Below are 14,525 nucleotides of genomic sequence, written 5' to 3' on the forward strand. Positions count from 1 at the left end.
GTTGTCTAACATGTCCCGATTTCCGATGCCTTAGCTAACGAGACGCGAAGCACATTTCCTGCTTTCTTCCAGTCACAGGGAGACAGCTACACAGACGGCACGCAATCTATGAACAGAAACTCTAATTTTAGAATTAAATTCACCAAAAAAATTATTATTATAATCGCATCTCAAATTAAAATAACAAAATTATATTTGTTTAAAAGGATAATTATTTTATTAGCGTTTTCATTTCACATTTCACAGCCTTTGAGTGTTTATATCTAGCTACCAAGAGCATGAATGTTCACATGAAGGGGGGAGGGTATAGCTCAGTGGTAGAGCACATGCTTAGTATGCATGAGGTCCTGGGTTCAATCCCCAGTACCACCTCTAAAAATAAATAATAAAGTCTAATTACCTTCCCCTGCAAAAATAAATTAATAATAATAATAATAATAATAATAATAATAATAATAATAATAATGTTCATGTGAAATATCCGGGACTTTGTTATAATGTAGATACTCATTTTCATAATCTTTTTTATCAAAGGTTATTACAAGATATTGAATATAGTTCCCTGTGCTATACAGAATAAATTTATTTTTTATCTATTTTTATATATAGTGGTTAACATTTGGAATCTCAAACTCCCAAATGTATCCTTCCCACCCCTTCCTCCAGTAACCGGAAGATTGTTTGCTATGTCTGCAAGTCTGTTTCTTCTGTAGACGAGTTCGTTAGTGTCCTCAAAATGAATATATGGCTGTACATGCATGAGTGAGACATTGTGCTGCGCACCAGAAATTGACATTGTCACTGACTCTACTTCAATAAAAAAAATTAGAAATTTAATTTAATTTAAAAAAACTAAAACAACCTGCAGATACTGATTCTGCAGGTTGCAGGCATGGCCTTAGCTGCGGCGCGTCCCTCTAACAGTGTCCCAGGTAATGCTGCCTTGCTGGTCTGCTGGGCACATGTGCATTAGCGGGGCTCCAGGAACTGTTTAGAAGCCTCAAATTAGGACGGGAGGTAGAAGCCAAGTAGTAGGGCTTCCTGACCATCTGCAGTGAGAGGGACAGAGGGTCTCCCACCCCTGTTTTCCTTTCTCTCCTCTATCGTCAGTTCTCACCCTCACCCCCTCACCCTCCCAGTCCTGTCTTATCTTGCTGGCATCAGACAGCGTGTGTTATCTCAGGAAGGTACCAAACTCCAGGCGATGCCTTCCAGAAGGGCCACAGACATCCACCTGAGATCCTCAGCCACAGCCGAGGAAAACAGATTCTATAAAAATGCAGTTGCACCCTCATCAAAGTGCAGCCACCTTATTAGCCTCATCAAGGTAATGCATTTATCTCTCATCCACAAGTTTAACTCTGGAATGCTTACACTGAGCTCTTGGATTGAGGGGTTCAAAACATATAACTAATTTTTTTCTCTGGTTTTTGTTTGTTTGTTTGTATGCCAAAATGAATTTGAAAATAGCCTACTGGTTTTCTGAAATGTTTGCCTGGCGTTCTGCTGCTCTGGTTTTGTTAAAGAACATTTTCCAGTAGCTTTGTCCTACCAGACGGCACCAAGGTGTGTAAATGTAACTAGGGAAGGCTTTATCTGTTGGGTATCCAGTGGGGAACGTTTTAGGGGCAATGACTTAGAGAGGAAGCATTTTGATAAAAGGTGAGATTGTTTTATGGTCTTCAAAGACCACCTTTAAGTGACTGCCTACTGCGTCCTGGTTTGGGCATTTATGTGTCTTCTGACATCACACCGGCGACAAACTTGAGCTGCTCTGCCTTCCTTGATACCAATTGAATATCCATGTAATTGAACAGAGCGACGTGTCAGGTTGAAATGTTTTAACCCTATTTGTGGAATTGTAAGTATTTATATAAACTTCTGCTGAATGTTCTTTTAGTCTTCCTGAGTCCTCTTTTGGCAAAGATTTCTTTTCTGTTATTTTTTGTTTATTTTCAAAAATATCACTCAGTTTATGATAAGGACTTATTTGACACTTAACTGAATGAAAGCAAGTGTCTTACCGGCAGTTAGCTTTAAGAAATTACCGTATGGAGCCTGGAAAATAAAATAGAAAAGGTACAAGGAATACAAGTTCACACCACAACTCCAGCCTCTGAACCTGGGTAAGGACACGGCTTTCACAGACACCCCAAATTACCTGGCGAGGTCTTCAATTATGGAAATTGTTAGGCCTTCCAGACATCACATTATGTTTGAGCTGCATCTATATATTCAGTTCAAGGTATCTACTTCCAGCTCCTGGGTGGTCTAAAATTGAGATAATTAATTAAACCTTTTGAAAAGTATCTGCCAACCACATTTTGTTTTGGATGAAAGACTGTATTTCATGCTTTCCTTAAAGAAAGTTAATACCCAAAGTCTGCATGTTGCCACTGTCTTGAATTAGAACTTCCCAGACCTGAACATTGGCCGTTCACATGCAATCTCCTTTAATAACTTATGAAAATTTAAATTAAATTGGATTAATAATTTATGTAGAAAGTTCTACCAAGGAAGTTCAACATTTTTAAGTTTCAGAATAATCAGCAAAAAATATCCGTTAGAAGAATGGGGGGTTGGAGTCACTCTTTTGAAGATTGTTTTAAAAGACATTAAATACAAGGGGCAAAGCTCCCACCTAGTGAGTTGTTTCAGAGTAACACGTAATGCGAACAGTACACTTTTTGATGTTTTAGAATTTTTTTGGAAGTTTAAAAGAAGGTGAAGTCATTCTGCCCCTTCCCCAAACAGATGAGTCTTTCCCACTTGTACGGGGGCGAGGTGGGAGGGGACTAGTCACGTTAGTTGACTGCTTTAGTGGACGGATGATTGTTATGCTGGAAATTTCGAGTTGAAGCTTCAGGTCTTTAGCTGAGGATCTTAGCGATGGGCTTGGGGAACAGAAAGCAAATGTCAAAAATATGCTTCTCAGTGGGGACTGAAATGATCATACAGTGGGCACTTGAACTAAAGCGACTGCAGCACCGGTCCTTTGACAGCTGCTAAGTCAAATAAAAGTCCACTGGCTCAACCTGGCTAAGGGGTCTGGAAGGGCACCGAGGCGTGGACGGTCATGCAGTAAGGGATTTCTTTTCCTTTAGTAGCCGAAAGTAGACAAGAATCTAGTGGACGCCCCTCGGCTAGTTTCCCCACACTTCTGGAAAGTTCTGATCCCACGCTTGCCCCAGAGCAGTCGTGTTCCACTTACCCATCTCACGATGTACTGGTCCAGGTATGGACGTGATCCAAGCCCACTGAATCACAGTCCTTTTCTTAGGAATTTGAAGTTGTGATTAAGAGATGTCAGATTCGGTCTATAGATGAGGAAGGAAAGTTCATTTTCAGCAAGAATATAGACTAGAGAATAAAGAAATTCGATCTTCAGCAAGAACAGAGATTCGTGACGCAGAGCCTGCAGTGTGGGTAGTGGGCTTCTTGAGTTTCCTGCGAAGCCGTCGTCGGCTTCCGTCTTAGTGCTGAGTTCTGCTCTGGCCGTTGGGTTTCCTGACATCTTTCCTTCAGTCCCAAGACCTTTGTTCCCTGGACTGAGATCTGACACAGACTGACCATCGAAATACATTTCCATTCTAGACAGGTATGTTACAATTTCTCTTCATGTCAAATCGATAGAAACAAGCCTGACTTTCCCTCTGATATATTTAACAATTTGCATTTTAATAAAAAAAAAGTAACATCCCTTTTATTGGAGCTTCCAAGAGCAAATGAGAAGTTGTCTTAATATTCGCCTGGGACACTGTGTGAGGCCCCACTCTTTCCTCCGGTCATAATGTGCCTCATAAGGTGAAACCAGTCAGCTAACCAATATTTATTGAGAATGTGCTGTTTTCCAGCCCTATCATCAGTTGGGAAAATAAAAGAGAGAATAATGCCTTTCCCTACCTCGCAGGAAGAGGTGATAAGGTATAAAGTCATCAAAGTGCATCTGAAATAATAAATTTGCAGGTTCCTTTTAATGTATTGAATAACATATAATCTACTATAATATAATCTAAAAATAAGAAGCATAGAAAGGAAAACAGTTTTGACATTAAGGGAGTTAAAGTCCAGGAAACATTAATATTAACGGTAGAAGAACTTTCGGGAACACTGCTCTCCAAGTATCTCTTATGACTATTTCCTTTTGATTTTTTGATGTTTTCTGGTGCCTATAAATGGTATGATTTTCATTAAGTTCCTTGTGGGAGCTTCTTATCAATGATTTAAGCTCATCGACATCACTTCCCACCCAATGATCCTCTCCTTGAAATAGCCTCAAATCAACTCCCACAGGAGGGAGGGCACAAGGGAGGGAGGGCAACTCTGGTGGCAGTGCTATGTCGTCTGATTCTGACTTTCCACCTAACTTAGAGGGTTGCCAAAATAGTCAGGGTTTTACAAGTAAGCAGATACCGCTTTTCTCATTCGCTTTCGTTCATGAAAGCAAAAGTGAGATCGCACCTTTCATCCTCCGAAGAGTTTCAATCACAGGGGCTTTTCTTTCCGCTTCTGCCCCCTGCACCCTAAAGCCACAGCCCTGGCAGCTCTGACTGGTTCCAGATTGCTGGAACCTTGATCTCTTCAGATCCTTGCTGTGAAAATTCATCCGGATCTCTGCCTCTCAACTTTCCCGTCCATCCACTCCTGTTCCTCCTGTGCTCTGCAGTTCTGGGGGAGTAGAAATTTGCCAAGACCCCTCTCTAGTCGTAAGTGGAAGTGAGGCTATCAGCAAGCACTCTGTAAGGACACACTGTCTAGCTGCAACGCCTCTGCTAAATATATTTCAGCTGCCCTTTCATGCCGTTTTCCAGAATATTAGGGCATCTCATTAAATTATGCATGCTGTCTTGACCAAATAAGGCGTTTGCTTCATTTTAATGGGGAGCAACATTTATTTTCTTATCCTAAAAGAAATCCACAGAGCTCTCATTGGAATAAAGATTAATTTTATCTTTAATATGGTAACTATCTAGACATAACTGTAATTTTTTTCAGATGTGTCCTCTTAATTTGAAGAGGCAGATTTTCCTTACCTGCCTCTTACAATTAACAATTGATTTGATATCTAACTTCAACTTTTCTTCTGGGTTTTACAGCATATGTTCTCGTCATATCTCCAATCTGCGAACTGAACGTATCATTTGAATGTGCAATTTAGAATCAACATAATTATTTTAAATGCGTTCTTTCGATGTTTCAGATGACTATTGAAATTTATACAATGGGGTCAAATTGCAATTTGCAAACTTTTGTGCATATTGAAAGTGATTTCTTTGGCAGTGATATGTTTTTCCACAGATGATGATGATGGCGGCTGTCCTCTGCTGGTCTGAATTTAATTTCAGTCATTTTTATTCATGATATTCTAAGCCATGGCATAGGAAGGAATACATAACTTCCAAAAGTGCTGAATGCTCTCTGGGATGCAGTTTATCCTACTGTTAAATACTATACATCATAAGCAAACAATTCATGTAGAAAAATGTGCCTGTTCTTCGCAGGGAGGTAAATAGATAAGCTGCCCAAGGTACAAGGAAATAGAGCGTGGATAATGCAGGTTGGAGATACTCTCTTGCTTAAGTGATGCATTAAATCAATATTCTGCGAAGTCTTTTTCTTGTTATGTTATTTACTGGGATACTGTCACGGGTTTCCATTAAATTGTCTATTTCAGAAGAAATACTTTTTCTCAGTCCCCAATCTCATTTGATTAGTATTCTTTAAGATCTTTCACTATATATGCAAATTATCAACCATTTCCATTATGTCACTCTTCTGCTCGAAGACCTTCAGTGGTTCCCTATCCCTTGTCACACCACATGGAACCATTTTTGCCTGATTTTCAAAATCTGCGGTCCCTGTGTCTTTCCCTAACTCTGCAACGTGACTCCCTAATGTTAACCTGTACGCTCCCTAAAGCAGCCAGGGCGGCTTCCCACGTCATATGAACATCATGCTGGTCTCATCCTCCGTAACTTCAGCCTCTTCCTCCTGTTCCTCTTCCTCCTCCTTCTTGTGGGTGTGCGTGTGAGTGTGTGTGCGATGCCTTTTCTCCTCACCCCTTTCTTTGATCTGTAAAAACTGAAGATCCTTCTCTCTAAAGCCTCTCTCACTCCTTCAAAAATAACCGAGTGTCATCTTTAAAAGTTCCTGCACACAGAGGCACACATACTCTATAACCTCATAATGTCGCTTTTATTGTATTTTTATTCTAATAGCCATTACCACCGATCAGGAGTGTTACGAAGTCTAGTCAGTCTAGTCACCGGGGGAACTGGATACAGTGTGGCAAATACGTGCCCTCTCTTACAAATATGCCAGAATCAGGAAACTAACTGAATCCAAAACCCACTGCCCCTTACCCTGTGAAGCTGCCTGTATCATGTGAGTGATTTCTCCACGGTTAAATGCTGTGTTTTATAGGAAGGAGTCTGCACCTTCAGATCACGTCTCTGTTTCCTCAAAACTCTGTGATTCCTGACAATAGTTTATGGTTCTTTATTTTTCAAGAAGGTGATAAAACACTAAGGACACACTTGGCATTCAGTAAAAACATTTCTGGCAGGAATATACTAATTTAAGACATGCTTTTAGAGAAGTCTGGCAAATCAACTTGATTTGTGTCTATTGGAACTTACGAAGAAGTACCGAACTGGTGACATCTGTCATAAAATCTTCAGGTAAGATCTAAAAAAATATCCAACACAAGACGGGTGTGGAAAAATGCTTGTGCATGAGTAAATAATCCAACTTTGAAAACTGAACGGGGCGTTGTACTCTACTTAAGAAAGAAAAAGACTAGGCATTTTGTATGTATCAAATCTTAAAATGACAGATGCATAAGCTAAATCCAAAGTTAATTACAATAGTCCATAAATATTAATAAGATAGATATTTTGTATCTTTGTTTTCCCCACTCCTGAATGTTCAGTGAATGCTTTGAGATATTGGATAACTTTGTTCAAACCCCTGAAAAATAGTTGAAAACATTTAGGTTATCCTGGAAAATATTTTAACAAGTATTTAGTTTTGGCTTTTTTTTTTTTCCAGGTGATAGGTGATACACTGGCCTTATTTTGAGTTCTAATCCCTGAAATCTGTGACTACCACCTTAAATGGTAAACGACGGGATTAATCTTGAGATTATCCAGGTGGGTGCAATGTAAGTACACGCGTCCCTATAAGAGAGAGGCCTGGGGAAGTCTGACCCAGGCAGAAGGAGAAACACACACACACACACACACACACACACACAGACACACACACAGAAGGGAAGGTGCTGTGAAGATGGAGCAAAAATTGGAGTGATGCGGCCACAAGCCAAAGAACGTCAGACGCCACCAGAGGCTGAAAGAGGCAGGAACAGACGGGCGACTGAAGCCCCTGGAGGGAGTGTGGTCCTGGCTGACACCCTGAGGTTGGCCTCGTGACCCTGACTTTGGACTTCTGGCCTCTGGAACTATGGCAGAATTCCTTGCCTTAAGTCGCTAAGTTTGTGGTAGCTTGTTACAGCAGTCGTAAGAAGCTAATGTAAGTGACTGACTTTTCTTAAGATTAAGCTCAGCGGTGCTAAGGCAACATTGGAACAAGTTAAACGTGATGGAAGCATGTTTAACTGTGTCCCATCATTTATCTAAATCACTCATACGTTCTTGCACATAATTTTTAACTTTGGCGCACAACACATTTGTATTTTTATATAATATTCTTACACGCTGGAGATACAAAATATTGATTTTAAAACTGAGAATTAGTTGATCAGTCAGATTGGGATCAACTGTAGAGTTTAACAAAACAAGTGTTGGCAGAAACAGCCCCCAAGTATGAATCAGTCCTGCCACAAGGTGTATTGCTATGCAGACATGTGCTTTTTATAAAATCCAATGATGAGACTAAGAATTTTTTAATGAGGATCATAGGGAAGCTTTGATTACAAACCACAGATGCAGGACGTTTTTTAAAAATGGGATGTTTCCAGTGGAGTGCTGGGAAAGGTTCGGCTCTGGGAGGGGCTGAGGGGGAGGCAGGAAAGAATACTGATTTTAGAAAACTTGTTGATTTCCATGATGTAAAAACACTGAGCGTGGCTGGTGTGACGTCACTGAACACATGGGTAGATGTTGAAATTGGCTCTTGCAAGTCTGTCTAGCTGGGTTTTAATTCCAACCACTAGATATTTCTCACTTCTACACTGGATTTCAAAACAGATGTCCCTGCTATGCACTTGCTGTGGTCGCTTATACTCAGAGTTTATCTTCCCACCCTGTTACCTGTTTTTATGAGTAATTATCTGCATGCGGCAAAAAACGCCCAGAAGCACGTATGGCCAATAAAGCTTTGCAGAGAGACTTAAATATCAACACAATCCCAAAACTAGACTTCACATTCGTACTTTAATTTTTTTTTCTGAAAAGACATCACAGAGGGAGGTGACCGGTTTTAGGCAGTTTCAGAGGCGGCTTCATGTAAGTGGTACGTTTGAGTTGCGTCTTTAGAATAAAAATCTCCAAGGAACATAGAGAAAAGATGATAACGTGACACGGGGCGTGAAGGGGCAGGGAGCTTTGAGTGGAAAATGAGACGTTCAAATCAAACTTATTTCATTCTAGGGAAACTGCTCCCGAGCGAGGCGGGGCCGAGCCGGCGGGGCCGCTCTGCGGCGGGGCGGGCGGTTCTCGGGGCGCCGCAGCCGTGCCAGGGTAGCCCTGGGAGACCGCGTTCCCTCTGCTCCCTGGAAAGCCCCAGCTCTGACTGGAGCCCCGAGTCGGAGACTTCCCAGGACTGAGGCAGGCTTCCGCACGTCATGTTTTACATGTTGACCAGATGGCCCCCAGAACTGGTTTAAAAGAAAACGTTAACACGAAGGAGGCAGAGTGCGCCTCTGAGCTGAGCAGACACCCCCTACCGGCTGCACAGCAGCCCAGGGAAGTTGGCTTTTGCGTGACAGATACATTTCCCCAACCGGCGGAATTCCTCTTCTTCGTGTGATAAGTAAATACAACCATGGTGGGTGGGTGTCACTGCAGGAATGACAAGCAGCGGTTCCTTGGGACACAGCGGTGTAGGAGATGAGGGAACAGAGGGGACAGAGCAGATTTACCACGCAGACCATCAGTGGACTGGGAAGATGGAGAAGGGGAGGGAGTCCCCGGCTTTGCTTCCGTAGGGGAGAGAGCAGAGGGAGTTCTTTGCTGGAGGAAAGAGGTGGGCGAGGATAACCAAAGAGTGGGAAGGGCATTTGGGAAGCTCTCACGTGATCTAAAAGTGGTAGGAAGAGCTTGAGGACTCTGTTCTAGCTCAGGGAGTCTTTCCTGAGCTGAGACCAGTCCGCCGTGAGTCCACTGAGGTGGCCTTCATTTCGATGACAAGAGTTTTGGTCTCTAGCCTTCCTTTGTGTTTCTTTCTTAGAGTTCCCCTGTCTCTGTTCATGCTGGCTGTCTGTTCTTGCAAGCCATTTACTTCATCCATTAGCCCCCTTGGCAGATGAATCATAGCTGTTTTAAACCCCTAGTCTGATCATTCCAACATCCCCAACTCATCTGATTCTGTTGCTTGCTTTGTTTCTTCAAATTGTGTTTTCTTTTTTTAAATTATGGTGTGCCTTTTTATTTTTTCTTGATAGCAAGACATAATATAAACAGTAAAAGGAGCTGCTGTAAGTAGGCTCTAGACGAGCTGTGAAGGGGAAGGGAGCTTTCTGTGGTCCAACGGTTGTAAAAAAAAATGGGACATGAGGGGATGATCATGTCCCAGACCTCTGGTGAGGCCATGAGAGAGGCTACCAAGTGAGGGCCCTTGGCTTTGCACAAGGAAAAATTAAAGAGCCAGCCACAGTGAAGTGAAAGCAAGTCTATCCACAGAGATGCACATTCCACAGACAGAACGCGGTCAGGCTCAGAAGGCGAAGTGGCCTTCAGGCCGTGGGGCTGCTGGTTCTCATGGCTGGGTAATCTCATCTGCTAAAGAGCGGGAGGGTTATACCAACCATTTTGGGGAAGGGGTGGGGATTCCCAGGTGTTGGGCCACCACCCACGTTTTGGCCTCTTCTGGTCAGCCTGGGAATGGTCATCGTACCTGTGGAAGTGCCATTCAGCAGCTGGTGTGCTGTGGTGAGCGACAGTGAGGGTCCAGGTCTGCTGGACGTTGAGTCTTCTGCCATCTTGAGACTAGTTGTTTTTAACCAGTTTATGTTGAGTCCTCAACAGCTGTGTCATTCTTTTAAAGAGAAGTGATTATTTCCTTTCCCCAGGTCTGTTAGGCTGTGACAATACCCAGCAAGGCTAACCTCTGGTTAACTAGTCTTTCCAGAGGGCAGGCCTTGTTAAGAAGGATAGAGTGCTCTGATGTATTTCAAAACTGTACCTTCCCCTTCTCCCTGCTGGAAGCCTGGTGGATTCCTTTCCCCCATGACATGTCGACCTGGTCGACCTCCTGGAGTAAACCTCACAATACTGTGCCCTACTCGCCATGACTGGGTCCCCCTGGAGTTCTTAACTCTGAGTGTTGTCTCCACTTAGCCTCCAGCAATCCGTTGGGTTCAAGGCATGTGTTCTATCCCAGCTCAGGGTTCCTGAAACCATTTTGGCTGCCAAGTCACTGCCCCTGGAGGCCGTGACTCCCTGCGTTCACCTGTCTCTCCAAACGTGGGGCAGCAGTTTGCCCTGAGTCCTCCCCTCTCTTGTGGACCCAAGAAGAGTTGTTGATTTTTCCATCTGTTCCATTTTTGAGTTGTTCCTGGGCTGGAGTGTCAACTTTCAAGCTCCTCACATGTAGAAACAGAAAACGGAAGTCCACACACAGCCATGGGGAGGGACACAGTGACCCAAAACTCACCCAGGATGTGAGTGTGAGGCCCGATCCAGCCTCTTTGGTCTACATGAGCTGTGACAGGTACCAGGGTACAGAAGACCTTGGTGGGGGGTCCCACGTGGTGGCACCCCCAGGTAAGGCTGTTCTGGGAAGCGCTTCAGAAGTATTTGTAGGTCAAATCTATCACAGGAACAATCTGAAGGAGGAACACAAAGGAGACCCCGGGGACTCAATCAAGCTCATCCAAAAAGGATGGCAGGGGGATATCCTAACAAAGGAAAAGAGGAAGTGTTCAGAAGTACCTGGCTTTTAAAACATGAATTCAAAAAGTTGAAATTAACCTTCGCCCCATAGACATCCCAGCTAGGAAATACCAAGAGAAATGAAGGGAAAATGAGGGTCCACTGCCCTGTCCACTCCATCCTCAGATCTGAAATCCAAACTTTAAAAGGTGGTGACGCCCCTGCCTCCAGGGGAGGAGGCTCATGGCCCAGGTCAGGGTTCTGCCCAACTGGGACCATTTTTGTCTAAAACTCATAGTATTGCTCTAGTTAGAAACATACTGTAATGCTCTCCAGTTATTCGTGTTTAATTTTAGCTAAAATGACAGATGTGGGAGCAATTTGGCTGTAGATTTTCAGGGGTGATTTCGCTGAAACAGAATAGCTAAGCAAGTGTCCGCTCCTCACCCCATGCACGTTCCCCTGAAGAATACACTGAAGTTTTCATACATGGAAATCCCTCTTCAAGCAAAGTTCTTTGGGGTAACCAGCAGAATTTGTCAGGTGTCCTGTTCAGTGAGGACAGAGATCCTAGCACCAAGTCCTGTGCTCCTCCCAGGGTACCTAGCAGAGGATGGAGGACCTAATAATGATGGACCCAACTGGATTTCCACCTGTAATCAGAAATCTGTATCTTCTCTGACGAGAACTGGATGAATTTGTGGTCTAGTTGTTACCAAGTCTACTAAACTCAAGTTTATTTCCTGTTTGCCTAGAAACTGAGCTGTCCGTCAGCTGTCTGAGCGCTCCCCTTGCTATCTGGCTGTTTTCCGGGCGCCTCTATTCTAAGAAGACGCTTTATGCAGGCGCTTCGTGCCCCTGGCTGGGACGCGTCACATCGGACGTTTCTAACAGTCTGGGCATTGCAGTCTAACCCTTTATTTCCTTGTAAAGAATGTTCATAGCAAAATAATTTAGAAGCAAGCTTCCCACTTCTCGGTATTCTTTACAGTGCTCTAAAATACAGCAAAGTCAGTGCTCAAAATAAAGTTATTTTTAAACTGCCAGTAAATATCTACTTATAATTGTTTTGTTCACTTGAATATAAAACAGGGGAAAATATGAAATGTCAAAGATAATAAAAGGATTCTAATAGTGTTTTTAAATGCACAACATCCCTCTTATTGAGATATTTTTCAAATAATAGTTTACTTTAGACAGGTAACACTTGAAGTACTCTATTCCACATACATTACCTTCCAAACTAAAATATTAATAATGCTTGGTTTCTGCTACCAAAATTGGATATATCTTTATATCAATATACTTTTGGGTATGTCATTCGCTACTCAGATATTAGTAATTATCCAGGACAATATATGATTTTTATATTCAAAGTTTATGAATTCAGGTTGTCTAATAATTTGCATAAGACCATGGTTCTCCAGCAATACTAGTAACAGTAACATCAAATTTTACGTATACTTACATATAGGTGGGTGGAAAACCAAAAACCATGCTTCAGCCATTTTCAAATAATTATGTATTTCCCAACTGTAGATTTCTATACATTGAATATAGTTTTGAATATGAAAAGGTTTGTTTTTAATGTCAATTTTTTTAATGTCAATTTAATGTCAAAAATTTCTTTTTCTAGGTATTCTCATGACTTGGTGTCTATAGCTAACTGGGTAGACTCTACTGAAGTACCTGTGTTAAATTATCTCGGGAAAAAAGTGAGCGTGTTCATGCTTCGTAACGTGTAGTCACGTGATCACTTTAGTACAGCTTTCAGTTTGCCCAGGAGCCCTGCTCTGGTTTTGCCCATAATTGGATCTCCTCCAGTTAATATACGACCCCTTTTAGCCTTGTAATATCTGTTCCATAATGAGCAGGAGGAAGGGAGCAAAAAACCACAGTTGAAATTCTAACACTTAGAAACTGCAGCAAGAAGTTGAGGTGGTTAAATGAAACATGCAGCGCGACTGGCCAGTGGTGGGGAACACTCCCTGCGAGCCTGCACTCCCGGTGGGTGGGGCACCTCCACCTTCTGCAACCCCGTAAGAAAGGAAGTCTCAGGTTTTCATTGTGTGGAGGATACAAAAGGGCCTTACGTTACAGATTAATATGTATTCCATAGTCTTTCCCCTCTTCCTCTGTCACTGGTATACAGTTGAGGCCATGCAAATATGGATTAATTTAAACTACTTGAAAATCTGGTTATGCATTTTATGCATTTTGCAAAATCAGACGTTTGTTTCTGGAGAGAAAACAGTGTATAGTGATGGAACCAGCTTCACGTGCAAGGCTCCCACACACTCATGTAGTTTTCAAGCAGGACAAATTCCAATTAGCAAAACATCTTATCAAATAATAGAAAGAGAGATTGGATATGTTAAATTTCAGCTGGGCAGAAGGCACTTTGACAGTGATTCTGATGAGAGGTTTGGTTTGTGGGTTTTTGTGTGTTTGGCGTGCTTTCAGAGTTTCACCCATTTAGGCTTATTTTCAGTCTGGAAAGGGCTGACGAATATCATTAAAGGAGAATTGGAGCTCACACTACATTAGGACAAAAATAAGGAATTTCTTCCTGCTTTAAAATGAATTCAATTTTCATGATCAGAAGACTTTTACATGAAAACACTAAGATAACTTTCAAATGTGACTCCAGAAACTTTGGGAAAATTTAGAAAGTGGAAATGTTTTCATACAAATTAAGACACATTGTACCAATTTCCATGAAGGGTAAATAATGAAAAGATTCTGGAAAGCACAGGCTTGCAAATTTGGTGTGAATTCCTGGTAAGAGCCAAGAATGAACGCCCAGAAGAGGCTGAACAGGCTGATGATGAATCACGTGAAGAATGATTGAAAAAGAGCATGAAAACAGGTTAAGGTAGAAAAGTTGGCCAATAGGACGCAGAGGAGGTTGGAGCTGTCCTCCAAGGCAGTCACGTGGGAGGAGGGGCCCCACGTGGCTCCAGAGGACAGTGTGGGCCACGTCAAAACAAAGCAACAACAACAAAAGCCAAACAGGCAAACAAAACAACACAAAAAACCAAAGGGACGGATGTTCTAGTACTTTGAGCACCTTGTAAGTGTAACGGGCTGTGGACTAATGAGCACCCAGTCCCCTGGAGTTCAAGGAAGCTGAAGTTGGATAAATGCAACTATGTTTTAAAATAATAACAAAAACGACCTGCAAAGCTTCCTGCCTTGTGTCAGATGAAGGAGGCATCTTCCAAAGTTACTTTTATTTGAACTCCTGTCCCTTTCTTCTCTGTCTGTAAAACACTTCCTGTCTTCCATTTTAAACCATATATAATTTGTTCTTTAAACCTTTATTTATAGTAATTTAGCTTTGATGGTGAGATGTTTCAATGTATTAAGTCTAGATTGTGACTTGGCAGGTAAGGGAGAAATAGTTGGGCTTTTAAATCTTCACAAATAACGCCTCCAGAAGAACGGTTGGTCTTGTTGTGTTTTGTTCAGTCA

General features: G+C 42.2%; 1 non-coding gene across 1 annotated transcript; it reads left to right on the forward strand.

Annotated features, from left to right (window-relative positions):
• Positions 1 to 302: 302 nt before the first annotated feature.
• TRNAT-AGU (transfer RNA threonine (anticodon AGU)) lies at positions 303 to 372 on the forward strand. Its single transcript has one exon. It is a non-coding gene; the product is annotated as a tRNA-Thr (tRNA).
• Positions 373 to 14,525: the final 14,153 nt, after the last annotated feature.

This window comes from Vicugna pacos, chromosome 23 (assembly GCF_048564905.1).
Source record: "Vicugna pacos chromosome 23, VicPac4, whole genome shotgun sequence".
NCBI lineage: Eukaryota > Metazoa > Chordata > Mammalia > Artiodactyla > Camelidae > Vicugna > Vicugna pacos.